Raw genomic sequence first — 18,824 nt, forward strand, 5'->3', positions numbered from 1 at the left:
TGGAGTCTGACCTTACCCCAATGACCCCAGTCCACCCTAAACCCCTCCTCGCATCACCTCAGACTACTGGACCACCCTAGATCCCTCCCAGAATCTTTCTGTATATAAGCTCCATCTTGCCTCCATGCCACTCAGATTCAATCTAGCTCAGCTCAGATGAATCTGGCCCACAGGCATAAGTGTCCCAAATGCTTAGGCTCCCTAAGAGTCTACCCAATATGGCAAATCTTTAATAAACTTTGTCTTTTTCTTTGGCTGAGAGGCCTAGAGTCGAATTCATTCAGCAGGACTCAGTGCATTGATATTTTGGGGTCTCGAGCACCCCTCAACCACAAACCTCAACAGTAGGAACTGATAATATGATTGGATATCAGAAGTTCTATGTAGAATAAGTTATATATTTGGCATAGCTAGATGGCATAGTAGAGACAGTGCTTAACCTGGAATTAGATAGATTTGAGTTGAATGCTTACCTCAGACACTAATTAGGTATGTAAACCAGAATCTCCTTTAATCTCCTTTTTCCTATCTGTAAAATAAGTATATAATAGCCTATACCTCACAGGGTTGTGAGGATAAATAAAGCATTTGTTGTTGGATTAGTCTGATGAGGACTGTGTGTCCTCTGTGCTAAATGAATACACACACGCACGTGCACGCACACACACACACACACACACACACAGAGTGAGCCCATTCCATTTTGGGGGGACAGATGTAATCATAATATTAAATCAAAGGTCTGCTTCCCTGTAGTAAATTTTGGAGTTCTGTCCTTTAGTGCTAAATGAGGTGAATAGCATAAACAATGTATCCCCAGACACCAGGGACCCCTACCTCTTGAAGAGATTAGGTTTCTGATGGGAGCCTCTAAGATAGCAAATGGGAAGATCAGAGAATTTCACATTTTCAGAAATTTCCAAATTTTAGTTATAAGCGACATAGGCTATTTAGTCCAAACTTTATAGTATTCTCTCTGAATTATCATCTCTGACAAATACTTATCTAGCCTTTGCTTGAAGACTTGAAGTGATAGAGATCACACTGTTTTCCAAAGCAACCCATTATACTTTGGGACAAGACAAGATCTTTTTTTCTTTTCTTTAAGCTGAAACTTATTTCTGCAAATTCCTTCCATTGTTCCTTATTCTATCCTCTAAAACAAGAGAGAGCAAGTTTAATCCTTCTTCCATATGAAAATCCTTCAAACATCTGAAGACAGTTATCATTCAACTGATCCTGATGTCATAGTCCCTAGCCCCTTCATTGTCCTGGACAGTCTCCTATTAGCACTATTATTTGTCTAATTCCTTTCTAAAATGTAGCCATCATAGATACATCCAATACTTCAGACATAATCTGATGAAGGCAGAATACAGCAGGTCTCACCTCCCTCATTCTTGACACTGTGTCTCTTATAATGCCTATCGTTGCATTTATTTTTCTGGCTGCCATTTCAAACTGACTTGTATTGAAACTTTAGTTTGTTGGTTACATTTCTACATTGTTTGTGGGGTTGTGAATTCATCTAGGTATTCTGGAGAACAATTCAGAATTATATCTAAGAAGTCATTAAATTATGCATACCCTTTGATCGGAGGGGGAGCCCATAAACTGGGGAATGAATGAACAAATTATGGCATATGTACTTTGTAAGTGCCATAAGAATGAATGAATGAATAATGCAGAAAGCATTGTGCTAAGTGTGGGAAAAACAAATAGAAAAGTAAAACAATATCTGTTCTCAAGGAGATAACATTCTAATAGGGTAAAATATATCTGGAAGGTTTCAGCTACAAGTCAGATGGAGAAATCCCATGGTTATAAGAATGAAATGGGAAAACAGATAGATGGCAATACTGCTTCTTTAATGTTGCTCCCACTGATTAAATCATATCTTTTTCTGATATTGAACCATTTGACAGTACCAAAGACTTTGTTGACAGAACTTTCTTTTCTAGGTCTTCAATAGACGTAAATGTAAAAGCAGTTGCCAGGCTTCATCTCTGCTGGGATTACTCTCAGGATGATATCTGAAGGCATCAGGATGGAAACACTGTCATTTGCAAGGTTTTTGGATTCTGCATCCTGGGCTATCTCCATATGGGTCACAGGGGAGATGGTGGTCAAAGTAGTAATTTGGTTTATTAGTAGTGGTTTGATTTTCCTGCACATGCTATCTTCTGGATTTCCTTCCCAGGATGCTTTGTTGCTTCAGCTAGGTTGGTTTGTCTGCTCCATGAATCTCACTTGGTGGAGAAGATTGATCATTTCCATAGGAATTGTTTCCCAAGACTGATGTCTATGAGGCCTCTAGTGGAAGCAGGGCTGGTGATCTGGAGGGTGCTGCCACTCTCATGGTTCCTGTGCTTAACTGAAATGAGGAAAAAGATAGTTTCAGAGAAAAATGGTATGACCTAACACAGATTGAAATGAATGGAAACAGAATTATTTTTTCAATGACAAAATTGTAAAGATTAAAAAAACCTGAAAGACTTAAGAACTGTGATTAATGTAATTAGAAACCATGATTCCAGAGAATGGATAGTAAAGTCTGCTACCTGCTTCTTGATGGAGAGGTGATGGATTCAAAATGTAGAATGAGACATAAATTTCTGGGTATGGTCAATGTGAGGAATTGTTTTCCTTGGTTATACATATTTGTTACAAAAGGTTCAGGTTTTCTATTCCATTTGAGGGGATTAAGGACCTAGGGTCAATCACAAATCATCCCTTTGTCCTTCAGGTGAGAAAACCAACCTTTTCATGGTTCTTATCTAAGAACAGTGCACATATATACATGCACATGCACAGACACTCACATATTTTGGACTTAGAGGTAGCTGGGGTGCTTGCCCTCTCTATTCAACTAAAATTCTTTTGCTATTATTTCAGTTTTGGGGAGAGAATAGTCTTCTGGGATTAGGAAATATATAGGACTCTGAAATTTCTACAGAGATCCATGCAAACACACAGGAAGTTCACTGGAAGATCTGAACCAAAAACCTCCAAAAAGTCCAAATACCAATACATGCCCTAATGCAGTTGTTTTTGTTTTTTAGCTTAAACTTAGAATTTTAGACTTAACCTTATTAAATTTCATCATTCTAAACTTTAGAGAACATTTGGGATGCTCAATCTATAATTGAATTTGTCTCCCCCAGCTTTGCTTGTTTGAAAATTTTATAAACATTCCATCTATTGAAGCCTTTCATAAAAATGTTGAGCAGTCCAGGACTAAGAACAGATCCCTGGCACATGTCAGCTGAGAACTGCCAAACTGACATCAAAGCATGTTAATGAATCACTGCTGTTTCATTCTGGACATTAAAACAGTTCTGAATCTACCTTTCTATGTGGCATCTAGCACAAATTTCTCCATTTTCCCCACAAAGATAGTATGAGAGCCTGCCAAGTATGTTGCTGTTATCCAGGTATTTTAACTTTAATACTTGTCACAATATACCATATTGCCACAAATATCACCATGTATTTGGTCATATAATTAAACCGGATAAAATAATAAGAAAAAGTAAGGAATAAAAGTGTAACAATTTGACATTTCTTTAAAAACACACACACATAGAAGGGGGCAAAGCCAAGATGGCAGATTAGAGGCAACCCAGATGAACTTTTTCAACAGTCCCTTCCAAAAAAACCTTAAAATACATCCAAAAATCAAATTTTGGAGCAACAGGGCCAACAACAGGTCAGAGTGAGACATTTTCCAGTCCAATAAAAATTAGGAGATCATCAGGATAAGTTTGTGACACTGGGGTGGAATCCCGTCTGGCTTCTATACATCTTGCCACAGCAAAAACTGCCACAGCAGTAACACCAACTTTAGGAGCTTTCAGCCCAGAGATGGTAAGGAGGTTGAACAGCTGGTCAGAAAGAGATTATAGGGGACGCTTTGCTGGCACTGGGTATAGCAGGCAATGATTGGCAACTCTACCGGCCATACAGAATTCTAGGTTAGAGAGGAGTGCTGGGGGTCGATTACAAGGGAACATGGACCCTAGTTATAGGCTCAAGATAAAGAGAGCACTAAGACTTGTGGCTTTGGGGGACCAGGGGTCCTTCCTGGGCAAAGATCAGACTGCAGATGGGGAGAGTGGTGAGCAGACCTCTCCTGGGAAGATACCACCTTGGAAGCACCAAAAACTTGCAAATCCCCAAAACTCACTCTGAAAACAGCAGCATGAAAAATCTCGAAGCTTGGGACAGAACTTCCACACCTCAGGTTCAAAGTCAAGACATAGGTTGGGGAAATAAGCAAACAACAGCAGCAACAAAACAAAGAATTTGACCATTAAAAGCTACTGCGGTGAAAGGGAAGATAAAGATACACTCAGAAGAAGACACCGATGTGAAAACAGCTACATACAAAGCCTCGAATAAAAATGCTAATTGAACCCAAGCCCAGAAATAATTCCTGATGGAATTAAAGAAAGAGTTAAGAGTGGTAGGGTAAAAACTGGGAAATGAAATGAAAGTGATACAAGAAAATTATGAAAAGAGAATTAATAGATTGGTAATAGAGGCGCAAGAAAGCTGAAGACACAAAAACACCTTAAAAAAACAGAATTGGCCTAATGGTAAAATTTTAAAAAGGTACAAAAAATTCACTGAAGAAAAGAAATCTATAAAAAGCAGAATAGGCCAAATGGAAAAGGAGGTACAAATATTCATTGAAGAAAATAATTCCTTAAAAATTAGAATTGGGCAAAGGGAAGCTAATGACTCCATGAAACACCAAGAAAGAATAAAACAAAGTCAAAAGAATGAAAAAAAAATAAAGGAAAATATGAAATATTTCATCTGAAAAAACCGACCTGGAAAATAGACCAAGGAGAGACAGTTTAAGAATTAGTAGATTTCTGGGAGCCAAGATGGTAGAATAAGCAGTAAGTCAGTCTCATTCTCCCTTCTATGAGGATTAATGAGAAAGGTGCCCCTTGCTGTGGCTGAAGGGGACCAGTACAGGATGGAAGGTGTCCCTGTAAGCCAGCAGCAAGCCCCACCTCAGCAAACCAGTGTGAGATCCTGAGCCCCAGGGTGGTGGAGCAAGCAAAGTGCCTACACCAGTACTACCATGTACATTTGCACAGAACTGGCTGACACCAGCCTGGGGAACCATCACTTGCACAGCAGATGGACATGCATTAGCATCTGAGACCACCCATGCTCTAGTGCAGGCCCTAGTAAGGAGGTGACCTCCAGTGGCCAGGCTACCCCCACCCCCACCCCCACACCTCACCCTGCAAGCTTCAGTGTAACCCCAGGGAAATGCAGAAAACCCCCACCTGGCCTTGGCACACACTTCTACCACTACCAGCTCCAGCTCAGCACCAGGTAAGCTACAGCCTGTACAGCCTCCAGCTGCCAGAACCTGAGGCCTGAGCACCCAAAGCCAGTAACCAGGTCTCTACCCCCAGCACGAAGAGCATGGAACAGTACCCTCTGTGACCCAGAAAGAAAGATCCACTTTAAAAGCCAGGAAAAGGCATACGCCACAAGCAAAAGGCAACGTAGAAAAACAAAGCCCATAGATTCTTACTACGGGGACAGGGAAGATCAAAACACAAATTCAAAAGATGACAGCATTGTCACTATGAACTGGTGTCAAGCCCAAAAAGCCTTCTTGGAAGAGCTCAAGAAGGATTTTAAAAGCCAAATTAGAAAGCTAAAAGAAAAATTGAACAATTCCTTTAAAAATACAGTTGACAAAATGGGAAAAAAGTACAGTGAAGAAAACAACTCCTTAAAAAGTAGAATTAGCCAAATGGAAAAGGAGGTACTAAAGCTGACTAAAGAAAACAAGTCATTAAAAATTAGAATCAGGCAAATGGAAACTAATGACTCTATGAGATATCAAGAATCAGTCAAACAAAATCAAAAGAATGAAAAAAATGGAAGAAAATAAGAATACGTCATTGGAAAAATAAATGACCTGGAAAAATAGATCCAGGAGAGATAATTTAAGAATTATTGGCCTACCTGATAGCCATGATGAAAAAAGGAGCCTGGACAGCACCTTCCAAGAAATCAGTAGTAAGGGAAAAGGGAAAGAAAAGGGAGAAGGCTTACAGAAGGGAAGGAGGATTGAGGGAGGTGGTGGTCAAAATGATACTCTTTTGAGGAGGGAAAGGGAGAAATAAAAGCACAAACAGCAGTGGGGAGGATAGCATGGAGAGAAAGACACAGATCGTAATCATAACTGTGAATGTGAATGGAATGGATTCTCCCATGAAACAGAAGCAGACTGCAGAATAGATCAAAAATCACAATATGTTGTTTACAAGAAACACATTTGAAACAGAGAGCTACACATGGGGCCAAGGTAAAAGGCTGGAGCAGAATATATTATGATTCAACTGAAGCATAATTTCTGTGTGAGAAGATGATGTATGTAATTCTGAAGAATTTTACCATCATTAGGGCAGTTCAAAAATGTTTAGATAGAAGGCATGAAGTTGAGTTGATTACGTTGGAGTGACCTCCAAAGGGATACAATAGGAGAAGATGGAAGGGAGAGGTAGAATGGAGAACACTTGCTTGCATAAGAGAGGCATACAAGGAACAGCCTTCACAGTGGAGGGGAAATGAAGTGGTGGTGACAAGCAATGTTTGAACCTCACTCTCATGGGAATTAATTCAAGGAAGGGTGTGTGTGTGTGTGTGTGTGTGTGTGTGTGTGTGTGAGAGAGAGAGAGAGAGAGAGAGAGAGAGAGAGAGAGAGAGAGAGAAAGAGAGAGAGAGACCATGTGTTTTATGTCTATATCTATCTATATATCACACATAGTCAGTTGTATATAGAATATAATTTATACAATAGGGAATTAGGAGCAGAAGAGGATTAGACAAAGGCAGAGATGATGATAAAAAGGAGGATAGATTCAAGAAGGCAGTAGCTAGAATCAAAATAGACTTTTGAGGAGGAATAGGATAGAAAGAAATAAAAAACAGAAGAAAATGACATGAAGGAAAATATACAATTAGTAATTGTAACCATGAATGTGAATGGAATGAGCTCAGACATAAAACAGAAGCAGATAGCCAAATAGATTAAAAAACAGACTCCAACAATATGTTGTTTATTAGAAACATACTTGAAACAGAAGGACACACACAGAGTTAAAATAAAGGGCTGAATAAGAATCTAATATGCTTCAGCTGAACTAAAAAAAAAAATAGGGGTAGAAATCATGATCTCAGACACTAAAAGCAAAAATAGTCCTAATTTTACAAATAATCATGGAAAGTATTTTTTTTTTGCTAAAAAGGTACCATAGATAGTAAAGTAATATTAATAATTTTAGAGCAAGTTTCTCTGATAAAGCCCCTATTTATCAAATATATATTGAGCATGGAACTGAGCTAAATTTAAAAAAATGAGTCATTTCTCAAGTTATGAATGGTGAAAGATATTAAACAGTTTTCAGAAGAAGAAATCAAAGCTGTCTATATTCATATGAAAAATACTCTAAATCACTACTGACTAGAAAAAGGAAAATTAAAACAGTTCTGAGGTATTACTTCATACCTATCAGAAATCACAAATTCTGGAGTGGATGAGAGAAAAAATTGGTACACTAATGAACTGTTGGTATCTGGAGAACAATTTGGAACTAAGCCCAAAGGGCTATAAAACTGCACATATTCTTCAACCCAGCAATACCACTACTACATCCCAAAGAGATCAAAGGAAAAGGAAAAGGTCCTATGTGTATAAAATATTTATAGCAGTTTTTTTGGTGGTGGCAAAGAATGGGAAATCAAAGGGCTGCTCACCATGGTTGAGCAAGTTGTAGAATATAATTGTGATGGGGTACTTTTGTGTAATGTGAAATGACAAGGGTATTGGTTTCAGAAAAACATAGCAGGACTTTTATAAACTGATGCAAAGTGAAGTGAGAACAACTCATTGTGTGCAGTAACAGCAATGTTGTAGTTATGATCAATGGTGAAAGATTTGGTTACTCTGATCAATACAATGATCTAAAACAACTTCAAAGAACTTATGTTGAAAAAATGCTATCCACCTCCAGAGAGATAACTGATAAACCCTGAGTGCAAATTGAAATATAATTGTCTCACTTCCTTTATTTTTTCTTGCTTTTGTTTGAAATATGCCTAATATGAAAATATGTTTTTCTGACTTATGATTGATATATTATTGTTTGTCTTATCAGTGGATTGCAAGGGGTTAAGATGGAGGGAGAATTTGAGACTCAAAATTTGACAACAAAATAAATATTATTTTATAAATGATATAAATAATAAATAAAAATAAATAAGTACAACAATATAAAAATTGTAGTAGAAATAATATCCAATTCTTCTTTAGAAAAATTAAGGCAAATTATCACTTCACAGATAATAATTTATAAAAGGGGCAAAAAGCATGCTTCACAGTTATATGTCTATAACATTCCCCTAATTGATAACTTTAGAAACCTTGTCAGAATAGGAAATGACATTACTTTCATAGGACCTTTCCCAGATAAAACATGTTAGCTCTTAGTAATCATTACTTCATTTTCTAAATTCTTAAATGCTATCCATTTAATAATCTATCCTAGAACTTTCTAAGAATTTATGTTAAATGCATCAGCCTATAGTATGAAGGCTTTAGATTCCCTTCATTCCATTTTTTTTCTTTTAAGAAATGAAATAATATAAACACAACTACATTTCTGGGGTATGTAAAGCCAATCAGTAAGTGAAAGATCTTTCCCAGTCATTGAACAGGTTTCAGGTGGGGCTTCAGGTGGGGCCAACAAAGGGAGGTCTAATTAGAGACTGGCCCACACCCTTTTACTAATTAGGTTTGAGGCCCCAGGCTAGTTAGCAAGCTAGTTTGCTAGTTTGAGAGAGGCATGAAGCCCTCAGGCCCCTAAGGAGAGTTGCTAAGACCAGAGCCAATGGCATGTGCCTGAGTTCTAGTCAAACAGAGGTCTAGATGGCTAAGGACTGTAAAAATAGAGAGAACAGAATCTGCAAAAAGCAGAAAACTGAGGACTGAGGACTGAGAGTGGAACTGGACACAAGGGAGCCAGAAGCAGCAGAGCCGAGAGCAGCAGGATTCAGAAGCTGAGGGCCAGCTTCCAGAGTGTGCAGAGTGGAAATCACTGAACACAAGAGGGAGTTGCAGAACTCAGAGTCGGCAATGCTGCAGGAGACAGTGCTGAGCAGGGAGTTAGGATTCATGAGTGATCTTATAGGAGGTCCCTAGCATTAGAGGGAAGCACAAATATGGCTTGGTTTCCTGCTATAATATTTTGTTATAATCTCCTTGTTATTATAGTGAGGTGGGATTATTGGTTTTGGAATGTTATTGCCACAATACCAAATTGGGGGCATTGGTCCTTGAGTCAGATCCTTTGGAGTCTAAATATAAATGTTATGCTTCCTCTGCCTTCTATGAAGAGAATTCCTTGTACTTCATGATTCCAAACCATTCAGGCATGCCCATGGCCCTCTCCGAGGTCATGAATTTTGCCTTACTGATACAGTGTATTCCTTTCAGTCTCTATAATCTTTAAAAAAAATTCTAATTATGGTTCAACAAATATATCTAGCAATTCTTTTCATGCCTTTCCTTGTATCCTTTCTGCCCTCATTTGTTGAATTCATTGAGAAAAGGCATTTGCTCTCTGTTTCCTGAGTTACCTTCAGATTCAACTACCTGATGGTAGCACGAACTCCCACTAGAAATATTCAGGTTCAAAAGGTTTTGTGCACATAGACACAAGAAAGAATTACATTAGAGCCCAGAGAATGACAGCATAGTCCTATTCATCTCTCTACCCCCAAAGACCTACGTGGTCCCTGTGATTCACATTATGACCATGGTGTCTTAATGTAGATTTAGGTAAGTTTGGAATAAAAGTATTCCAATATAAGTAAAGAGGGCGCACAAAGTAGTAAATCCAGTTAGGTTTTTAGTATTTTTAAAATTTATTTTGATAAATATTTCCCAGTTACATGTAAAACAATCTTAAAATATTTTTTTAAATTTTGCTTTGCAAATTCTTTCCCTATCTCCTCCCCTTTCCACTTCCCAGAGGCAAGCAATATGATATCAATTATGCATGTGAAGTCATGCAAAGCATATTTCTATATTGGCCATGTTGCAAAAAAACACAACCAAAAAAATAAAACAAGAAAAAGAAAGTTAAAAAATATACTTCAATCTACATTCAGAGTTTATCAATTCTTTCTCTGGAGGTGGATAACATTTTCATCATGAATTCTTTGGAATGGTCTTGAGTCATTGTCTTGATGAGAGTAGATAAAGCTTTCACAGTTAATTTTCCTTATAATATTGCTGTCACTGTGTACAGTATTCTCCAGGTTCTACTCATTTCACTTTTATATGAGTTCGTTTGTCTTTCCAGATTTTTCTGAAACCATCCTGCTCATCATTTCTTATAACACAACAGTATCTCATTATAATGATACACTACTATTTCTTCCTGTAATTAATTTAACTTTTCCTTGAAGAATTTGGATTTGATGCCATGTGTTGCATATTATGTTTAGTATTGATATTACTTCTTTCCCTGAATATTTCCTTTAAGCTTATTTTTGCTTTTGTTTTGTCTGAGATCATGATTGCTACCTGTGCATTTTTTACTTTAGCTGGAGCATAACAGATTCTGTTTTAGCCCCTTATTTTAACTCTGTGTGTATCTCTCTGTTTCAAGTGTTTCTTGTAAACAAAATATGGTTGTATTCTGGCTTCTAATGCATTCTGTTATCTGCTTCTATTTTACAGATGACTTCATTTCATTCATATTCACAGCTATGATTACTAACTGTACATTTCCCTCCACCCCAATTGCTTTTGTTTATCCTTTGCTCTCTCTCTCTTTATACTATCCTGTATCTAAAGTCTATTTTGTTTCTGACCACTGTCTTCTTTTATCCCTTTCATGACTCTCCATTTCTGTTATCCTCTTTCCCTCCTATTCCCCTGTTGAGTAAGATAGACTTCTATTACCAATCGAGTATGTAGATATTTTTTCCTTCTTTGAACCAATTTAGATGTGAGTGAGGCTCAAACATTGCCTGCTCCACCCTCATTTTCCCCCTGCAACGTAAATCTCTTCCTTGTGTGCTTCTTTTATGTAAGATTATTTTCTTCATTCTTCCTCTCCCTTCTTCCTTCTCCCAAGATGTCTCTCTTTCTTGCCTCTCCATTATTTTACACCATCCTAACATAATTGACTCATTCCCATGCCTTTTTTCTGTATATAATCCTTCTGACTTCCCTAATAATGATAAAGGTCCTAGAAGTTATGTATATCATCTTCCCATATAGGAATATAAACAGTTTAAGCTTACTGGTTCCTCTTGCATTTTTATCTTTTTATACCTCTCTTGAGTCTTCTGTTTGAATGTCAAATTTTCTATTCAGCTCTGGTCTTTAATACAGGAATAGTCTATTACATCAAATATCAATTTTCCCCCTGAAGGATTATACTCAGTTTTGTTGGGTAGGTTATTCTTGGTTATAATCCGAGCTTTTGGGGGTGGAGCCAAGATGGCCACATGAAGGCAGCGTCTTACCCAAGCTCTCTCACAAGGTCTGTCAGATTCCTATAAAAAAGTGAATTTGAGCAGATTTGAGAGAGTCAGAAACCGTGAGCAGAAAGCCGGAGGCACGAACCTGTAGGCCCAGAGAGTGCTCCGTGCGGAGCTGCTCCAGACCAAGGCAGAAGTGGCTGGCTGGGAAATCCACGTGGGAGACGGGCTGGGAGAAAGCTGGGCACCCGAAACCGGCGGAGATCTCCCGGCCTCCCAACACAGGATGGCAGTCTGTGGAGGCGAGGAGAGTGCAACGCCACTGGCCGTGAAACACCGACTTCTGAGGCTTACAACCCAAACGTATTAAATGCGGCTTCTTGAACTTCCGGGACACACAATGGCCAGGTAAAGGGCTCTAATTCCTCCCCTCCCCACCCAGAGAATTCCTCGAGGGAAAAAAAAAAGAGAAAGCTGGAACTGAGCAGAAAGTAGTGGGGCTTCAGTGGTCAAATAGTAGAAGTTCATCGGTCCCAGAGGGGCAGAGTTGGCAGGGGTCAACGCCAGGAGCCCAGACGTAACTTTGCTCCCCCAGGGGAAGTTCCAGACATCAGCTCAAACAACAAACAGCTGAGACTATTGCTGATAAGCAAGTGCTGGAGAGCACCCATAGGGAGTGAGAAGCCAGGGAGCCAGACCCCTCCCCCACACCTCAGGAAACTGAAGGCTAAAATTCTAGTCTCACAACCCCCAGAATAAGAAAGCTGGGACAGAAAGCCCTGAGGCCCAAAGGTAGAAATTCATTGTAAAGCCAGAAAAAGGCAATCCAACATGAAGAAGAACACAAAAAAACCGAGGACAATAGATTCCTTTTACGGAGACAGGCAGGATCAAAATACCAACATAGAAGAGGTCAGCAATGATACTGTAGATACATCGGATACCTCAAAAGGTAATATGAACTGGTCTTCAGCCCAAAAAGCATGGCTGGAAGAACTAAAGGAGGATTTTAAAAACCAAATTAGGGAGCTAAAAGAAAATATGGAAAAAAAGATTGGCAAAATGGAGATTCAGAATCTAGAGAGAGAAAATGACACCCTGAGAGGTAAAATCAACCAATTGGAAAAGGAGACTCAAAAGCAAAATGAAAACACTAACTCATTAAAAATTAGAGTTGAGCAAGTGGAAGCTAATGAATCTATGAGGCACCAAGAAGTAGTAAAACAAAACGTAAAGAATGAAAAAATAGAAAAAAATGTGAAATATCTGATTGGCAAAACAACTGACCTGGAAAATAGGTCCAGGAGAGACAATTTAAGAGTTATTGGTCCACTGGAAATCCACGATGAAAAAAAGAGCCTTGACAGTATCTTCGAAGAAATTATCAAAGACAACTGCCCAGAGGTCCTAGAACCAGAGGGCAAAATAGTCATTGAAAGAATTCACCGATCACCCCCTGAAAGAGATCCCAAACTGAAAACACCAAGAAATATTATAGCCAAATTTCAGAGCTATAAACTCAAGGAGAAAATACTGCAAGCAGCCAAAAAGAAGCAATTCAAATATCGGGGAACTACAGTCAGGATCACGCAGGATCTCTCAGCTTCCACATTAAAAGACAGGAGAAATTGGAATATGATATTCCGAAGAGCAAAGGAGCTTGGACTACAACCAAGGATCAACTACCCAGCAAAACTAAGCATAATTTTCCAGGCAAGGAGATGGACATTCAATGAAATAAGGAAATTCCAGACCTTCCTGATGAAAAGGCCAGAACTCAATGGAAAATTTGATCTCCAAATGCAAACCTCAAGAGAGGCATAAAAAGGTAACCAGGGGGAAAAACCCCACAAACCTCATTAACCAATAAGGGCAGGTTGTTTACATCTTTATGTGGGATTATATCATCTTATGTATGTTTTATATATATATATACATATACAAGTCAGTCTTGAGAATGGTACAGCTATTATGATAATTGAAAGGGATACACATAGGTTGTGAATGCCTGTATAAATTAACTGATGTAAAGATATAAAATAAAAGTAAGAGATATAAAGGGAGGGCTATGAGAGAAGCAGCAAGGAGGTAGTAGAAATGGGTAAACTTACACCAAATGAAGTGGCACAAAAACATATTATAGTAGAGGGAAAGAAGGGAGGGAGAAGAGCAGTATTTGAGCTTTACTGTCATCTGATCTAGTTCAAGAAGGGAATAACATACTTTGATAAGTTTAGAAATCTAACTTGTCATATGGGAAGTAGGAGGGGAAGGGGGGAAAAAGGGAGGGGGTGGTCAGAAGGGTGAGGAGAAGTAGCAAGTGGGAAACGGTAAGATAAGGGAGGGGAATAAAGAGGGAGGGTTATCTGAGGAAGGAGGCAGTCAAAAGCAAAACTTTGTTGAGGAGGAGAAGGGGTAAGGGAGAAATAAGCATAAACAGGGGGAATTAGGATGGAGAAAAAGACACAGATAAAAATCATAACCCTGAACGTGCAGGGGATGAACATTCTCACAAAACAGAAACAGATAGCAGAATGGATTAAAAACCATAATTCTACAATATGCTGTCTACAAGAAATGCATTTGAAACAGGGGGATACACATAGGGTAAAGGTAAAAGGCTGGAGTAAAATATATTGTGCCTCAGCTAAAGTAAAAAAAGCAGGTGTAGCAATCCTAATCTCAGACAAAGCAAAAGTAAAGATAGATTTAATTAAAAGAGATAAGGAAGGACATTATATCCTGCTAAAAGGCACCATAAACAATGAAGCAATATCATTGCTTAACATATATGCACCAAGTGGTAAGGCTTACAAATTCTTAGAGGAGAGGTTAAGGGAGTTACAGGAAGAAATAGACAGCAAAACTATAATATTGGGAGACCTCAACCTCCCCCTTTCTGAACTTGATAAATCTAACCTCAAAATAAATAAGAAATAAGTGAAGGAGGTAAACAGAATTTTAGAAAAGGCACATATGATAGACCTCTGGAGAAAACTGAATGGAGATAAAAAGGAATATACTTTCTTCTCAAAAGTACATGGCACATACTCAAAAATTGACCATGTACTAGGGCATAAAAACCTCACAATCCAGTGCAGAAAAGCAGTAGTCAATGCATCCTTTTCAGATCATGATGCAATAAGAATCATTTTTAATAAAGTACAATGGAAAATAAGCTAAAAACTAATTGGAAACTAAATAATTTAATTCTAAAGAATGAGTGGGCCAAAGAACAAATCAGAGAAACAATTAATAACTTCATTCAAGAGAATGACAATAATGAAACATCATACCAAAACTTATGGGATGCAGCAAAAGCAGTTCTTAGGGGAAGTTTTATATCCCTAAATGCCTACATGAATAAAATAGGAAAAAAGGAGATCAATGATCTGGGCACGCAGCTGAAAAAGCTAGAAAAAGAGCAAATTGAAAACCCCTAATTAAATACCAAATTAGAAATACTGAAAATCAAAGGAGAGATTAATAAAATTGAAACCCAGAAAACTATTGAATTAATAAATAAAACAAAGAGCTGGTTTTATGAAAAAAACAATAAAATTGATAAACCTTTGGCCAATTTGATCAAAAAAAAGAAAGAAGAAAATCAAATTACCAGTATCAAAAATGAAAAGGGTGAGGTCACCTCTAATGAAGAGGAAATCAAAATAATCCCAGCTTTTTTGCCCTGTGGAATATCATATACCAAGCCTTCCAACTCCTCTAATGTTAGCTGATAAATTTTGTGTGATCCTGACTTTTGCTCCATGGTATTTGAATGATATTTTTCTGGCTGCTTGAAGTATTTTCTCTTTGACCTTAGAGCTCTAGAATTTTGCTCTAATATTCCTGGGACTTTTCATTTTGGGATCTCTTTTGTGTGGGGATAGGTGGATTCTTTCAATTTCTATGTTAGCCTCTGGTTCTAGGATGTCAGGGCAATATTCCTTGATTTCTTGAAATATTACGTCTAAGTACTTTCTTTGACTATGGCTTTCAGTTCATCCAATAATTCTTAAATTATCTCTCCTGGATCTATTTTCCAGGTCAGTTGTTTTTCCCATGATATGTTCCATGTTTTCTTCTATTTTTTTCATTCTTTTGACTTTATTGTATTGTTTCTTGATGCATTAGCTTCCACTTACCAATTCTAATTTTTAAGGAATTATTTTCTTCAATGAATGTTTGTTTCTCTTTTTCTATTTGGTCAAATCTATTTATTAAGGTATTATTTTCTTCAGTATTTTTTTTTGCGTGTGCCTCTTTTACTAAGGTATTGAATTCTCTTTTCATTATTTTCTTCCTTTGCTTTTATTTATTTACCTAATTTTTCTTCTACCACTCACTTGATTTTGAATAACATTTTTTAGCTCTTCCCAGAATTCTTCTTGGGCTTGTGTCCAATTCACACTCCCTCCCCCCCCCCCTTTTGAGGCTTAGCTTGTAGCTATTTTGACTTCATTGTCTTCTTCTGAGTTCGCACCTTGATCTTCCTTCTCCTTGTAGTTGATTTTTATGGTCAATTTTTGTTGTTTGCTCATTTTCTCACCCTATTTCTTAATTTGGAACTTTATGTTAATGTTCATCTCTGTTCCCATTATGGGGGTAGGGGTGAGGGGCTCTGTCTCAAACTTCAGGCTTTTTCCCGCTGCTATTTTCAGAGCTAGTTTTGGGGGTTTGGAAGTTTTTAATGGATCCAAAATGGTATGACCCATGGAGAAGTTCTGCACTCGGGGCCTTACCTGGGAAAGGCCCCCAATTCCTGGGGCCTGCAATTAATACTGTTTTTCAGGATCCCTGATCTCTTGTGACCAAAAGTGACATTGACCCTCAGGACTTCTGCCCGTCTTTGATTCCTCTTCACCTTTGAATTGTGACTCAGAAGTGGATATAAGCAATGGAGATTCTGAATAGTGTCTGATCCTTTGTCCAGGGCTAGCACAGGGGTCCCCTGTAATCTCTTTCTGATCAATTCCCAGATCTCCTTTCTGTATCTGGCTTGAGAGTTCCCAATGCTGCTGCTGCTTCTGTTACCACCAACTAGTTCTGCCACTGGCACTTCATCCATGTGAGCTTTGGGCCAACCTCCACTCCTATGTTACAGATCTCTCTTTCTGACTTCCTAAATTGTTTTGGGCTGGAAGAATGTCTCATCCTGATCTTTGGTTGGCTCTGCTACTCCAGAATTTGATTTGAGGTGTTATTTTAAAGTTGTTTGAAGGGAAATATGAGACAGCTCAGCTGAGTGCTTTCTCTAGTTTTCCATATTGATCCTGCCCCCAGAAGATTAGTTAGCTCTGTTCAGAGGATATACACTCAAGGGCAGTCAGAAAGAATGATGGAATTGGGAGCACCACAAAGAGAACCCTAAATGCCATCTTCCAGCAGTTAAGACTCATAGGTTTTTGTAAGTTTCTTATCTGAGAATAGTATGGGCAGGTATTTGGGAAAGGGGGTGATGTTGTTGCTACCTGGTAATGGAAAGAGAGAAGACTCCTGGGGATATGGCAGCTAATTGATATTTAAGCACACTACCTTAGGAAAAGGGACTTTGAGTCCTTCTGCTGTCTTATTCTGATATGGTGACTTCAGAGTTCTGTACTTTTCCCAGGGCTTCTTAATTTACCAGGGTGGAAAGGTTGCTTTGGTCTAGGTAGGGATGCCAAAAGGGATTACAGTACTTTAGCTCCCCATTATTCACCAAAGTAGTTCTAATCCCAAAAGTACCTATCATTGATTTGTCTAAATGCATTTTTTTTTACTTTTGGCTGGCATTATGGTCCTCACGTCTGTCATTATCCTCAATTTTGTTTTGCTGCTTGCTACTATTTGGCTTTGCTTCCACAGATCCTCCACTGCTCTGCTTGCTACTCTCTTCTATTTTGGTAAGCGTTGTCAGTCCTTTTCCTTGTTTTTTTTTTTTTTTAAGGGACCTTCGATCTTTTTTTTTTTTTAACTTCGCATTGAATTAATTTATGTTCTAGTCAAGTCGTGGAGAAGAATTTTGACCAATGGAATGAATCATGAGAAAGAAGAAACAGAACCAGAAAAAAAAAACAAAAAAAAAAACCAACAAAAAAAAAACCCAAAAACAAAAACAAAAGAGAAGCAGAAAAGGCGAGCATGTAGTGTGCCTCAGTCTGTATTCAAACTTCGCAGTTCTTTTTCTGAATGAAGATAGCATTCTCCATCGTGAGTCCCCTGGAGTTGTCCTTGCCCCTTTAGGTTGCTGAGAGAAGCGCAGTATGTCAGGGTTAGTCCTCACGGAATCCACATATCTGTGGCTGTGCACAACGTTCTCCTGGCTCTGCTCCGCTCACTCAGCATTATGTCGTGTAGGTTTTTCCAGGTTGTTATGAAGTCTGCATCATCCCCATTTCTTATGGCACAATAGTATTCCATCACCTTCATATACCACAGTTTGTTCAGACATTCCCCAATTGATGGGCATCCCTTTGCTTTCCAATTCTTGGCTACCACAAAGAGAGCTGCTATAAATATTCTTGTACATATGGGTCCTTTTCCCGCTTGCGTGATTTCTTTGGGATACAACCCTAGAAGTGGTATTACTGGGTCAAAGGGTATGAACATTTCTATAGCCCTTTGGGCATAGTTCCACACCGCCCTCCAAAATGGCTGGATCAGCTCGCAACTCCACCAGCAATGCAACAATGTTCCAATTTCCCCACATCCTTTCCAGCATTTATCATTCTCCTGATTTGTTATTTTAGCCAATCTGACAGGGGAGATGTGGTATCTAAGAGTTGTTTTGATTTGCATTTCTCTAATCAGCAGCGATCCAGAGCATTTTTCCATATGCCTGTAGATAGCTTTAATTTCTTCCTCTGAAAACTGCCTGTTCATATCCTTTGACCATTTCTCAATTGGGGAATGGCTTGTATTCCTATATATTTGGCTCAGCTCCCTGTATATTTTAGAGATGAGGCCTTTATCAGAGATACTAGTTGCAAAGATTTTCTCCCAATTTTCTGCTTCCCTCCTAATTCTTGTTGCATTGGCTTTTTTTGTACAAAAACATTTCAATTTGACATAATCAAAATTATCCATTTTGCATTTTGTAATGCTCTCTATCTCTTGTTGGGTCATGAATTCTTTACTTTTCCACAAATCTGATAAGTAAACCATTCCTTGCTTTCCCAAATTACTTAGAGTATCAACTTTTACTCCTAAATCATGAACCCATTTTGACTTTATTTTGGTATATGGTGTAAGATATTGGTCTATGCCCAGTTTTTGCCCTACCATTTTCCAATTTTCCCAACAGTTTTTGT

At 38.3% G+C, this 18,824-nt stretch overlaps 1 pseudogene; it reads right to left on the reverse strand.

Moving 5' to 3' along the window:
* LOC118832045 overlaps nucleotides 1-16,600 on the reverse strand; it is a 59,017-nt pseudogene extending 42,417 nt beyond the window's left edge.
* Between the last annotated feature and the right edge of the window lie 2,224 nt (nucleotides 16,601-18,824).

The sequence above is a fragment of the Trichosurus vulpecula genome, chromosome 9 (assembly GCF_011100635.1).
Source record: "Trichosurus vulpecula isolate mTriVul1 chromosome 9, mTriVul1.pri, whole genome shotgun sequence".
NCBI lineage: Eukaryota > Metazoa > Chordata > Mammalia > Diprotodontia > Phalangeridae > Trichosurus > Trichosurus vulpecula.